Genomic DNA, 2,570 nt, shown 5'->3' on the forward strand with positions numbered 1-2,570 from the left:
TTATTTTGAAAGGATAAAAATAATTTAGAATCGAAAACCGGACGCTAATCTTAAAGGTTTTGGCCCAAAATGGGCAAAACAGACCAAAAATGTTAATGAGTTGGATCGGACCCAAACTGGACCCAAGGCCCAACATATATAAGGCCAACTAATGAGCTTTCAACTCATTTTTCACCTCAAAAGAGAGAGAGGCACATTTTGAGAGAAGAGAGGAGAAGAGGTGATGTTACTATTTATCACCACCTTTCGGGAGCCATATATTGAGCTACGGAACTCCGATTGACGAGCCATTTGCGGCCATGCGAAGCTCTCGTCAAGTTCTTCATTTCTATTTAAGAAAATCTGGTAAAAACTTGAAGCTCATGCTCCAGTTTTCTGCCCTAACATTTCTGCATTTTTGGGTTTGGTTTTTGAGTAGATTTTGTGATTTTGTTTGTTTAGGGGGTGATCTAGCATTGGAGTATTGTTGGATTTTACCCCTAATCTCGTTGAATAAGGTAAGATTTCACTAAATCCTTATTTTTAGTTGTTTTTGTAAACCCTAAGCTTGATGTTGGTATGTTATATGTGTATGGCTTGATAGTTGGTGAGTCTTAGAGGTGGTGTTGGTGTTTGAGGCTTGTTGATCTTGTTGGAATCAAGCTTTTGGTGTTTTGCGCATATTGGAAATCGGCCAAGGTATGGTTTTGGTTTCCTTTATGTAATATGTAATGTTTCGTGAACCTTAGGCTAGTTGACCTTAAGATAGGATTGAATATTTTGGGGTGTATGTGATTTTGATGTTTGAGGATAACTTGTATGATGGTGATGATGATATGGATTTTTGAGATGAGAAATATGTGAATTTGATGATGATTGTTGGTATTTTAATGATTATGAAGGTTGATGATGAATATGAGATTTATTGTTGTTGATGAGGGTTTGTTGATATAGTTGATGATTGATGATGAATATTGATGTTGTTGGTAATTTGAAGGTGAGTGTTGAGATTGTTCATAAATGATATAGGTTATAAGGTTAGAATGATGATAAATTGATGTTTGGATTAATGAGTGTTGAAGGAGTTGTTAAATTGAGATATTAAATGTTGGAGGTGGTATAGTGGAATAATGATGGAATTTATAAGTTTTGATGTGAATATTAGGTTGAATTTAGCATTAGTTGAGATGGGTATTAAATGGTATCGGTTGATTGAATAGTTGATATGGTCGAGAAATGTTTGGTATGGATTCATGAGTGAATTTGGTATTGTGTTGAGTAGGCTTTGATTTGGTTTTAAGTTGAGAGTTGTGGTAAGCTAAATTTTCAAGGTTTTGGTAAAAACGAATTTTTAGTGAACTTTGACGAATCATAACTTGATCCTTAGTTTTCAAAATTTGTTGAAATTTGCTTTAAATTAAAGTTCATTGAAAACTCTTTAAATGGATATAAATTTTGTAAGAAATGGATTTTTGTAGAGGAAGTTATGATCATTCAAAGTTTGGTGTCAAAATCTGAATTCTGTGTATGCTATAGAATTTGTGATTTCTGGTTTGTGTGCGCACACACACCCCTGTGAGCTTTTGAACCTGTGCGTATGCATACACAGGGGAAGGCTTGCTGATGAGAGTGCTAACAAGACCTATGTGCACACACAACCAACGAAGTTTTGCAACATGTGCGCACGCACACGTTAGAAGGTGCACTCTGTTGAGGGCGTTCGCACGCCTTGTGCGGATGAACAGAGTTGAAATTTTTACTACCTGTGCGTACGCACACCTCTATTCGTACGCACACATTTTGAAGACTTTCCTGGGCGTGCGCACGCACATACCCTGTTTTTCAACTAAAATCTTGTTTTTAACTATTTCACCTTCCCTACAAGCTTGTAAACTTCTGTGACACCTATTTAAGACTTTTTGGCTTGTTTTTGGATGTTAACCATAGAGAAGGTCTTGGGTGGAATTATTTGGGTATTACCTTGAAAAGTTAGAGAACGGAGGTTTAGGTTTCTGGTGTATTGAGGATGAGTCTGGTTGAGAGAGAAGGAAGAGTAGTGAACTTAGTGATTACTGACAACGAATTGAGAAACTGAGGAACTAATGAGTTTGGAATGGAAATTATGAATGATTATGGTTGATGGAATGAGTATGAGTGGAAGTGTTCTATGAGGAGTGGCCTTTGAGATTGAATATGTGATTGCAATATGCATTGTTCTCCGTCGTAGGGCTGTGGCGGTCTTCCACCTATGTTCGGATGTGAGGCTTGAAGCTGGGCTTCTCACTCATATTTATTGTAACCACCCTACCCCATGAGGCCTGTGATTTCTAATTCTTTACAGCGTTTGCTGACACACACACACACACACACACACACACACACACACATATATAAAACAAATTAGAATTAGAACACATAGCGCAAAACTTTTCTTTTAGTACTTCCAAGCGGCGAACCTTTTTCCGATTCAATTATTCTATGGAATAAGTATTCCCTTGAACCATATTAGTTAGATAATTCAAATTTTTGAACCGGTTTGATTTTCCTTCTCCCGGTTCAACCAAACCATGCTTTCCTTAAATAAACCAGAC

Source organism: Arachis ipaensis, chromosome B09 (assembly GCF_000816755.2).
Source record: "Arachis ipaensis cultivar K30076 chromosome B09, Araip1.1, whole genome shotgun sequence".
In the NCBI taxonomy this organism is placed as follows: domain Eukaryota; kingdom Viridiplantae; phylum Streptophyta; class Magnoliopsida; order Fabales; family Fabaceae; genus Arachis; species Arachis ipaensis.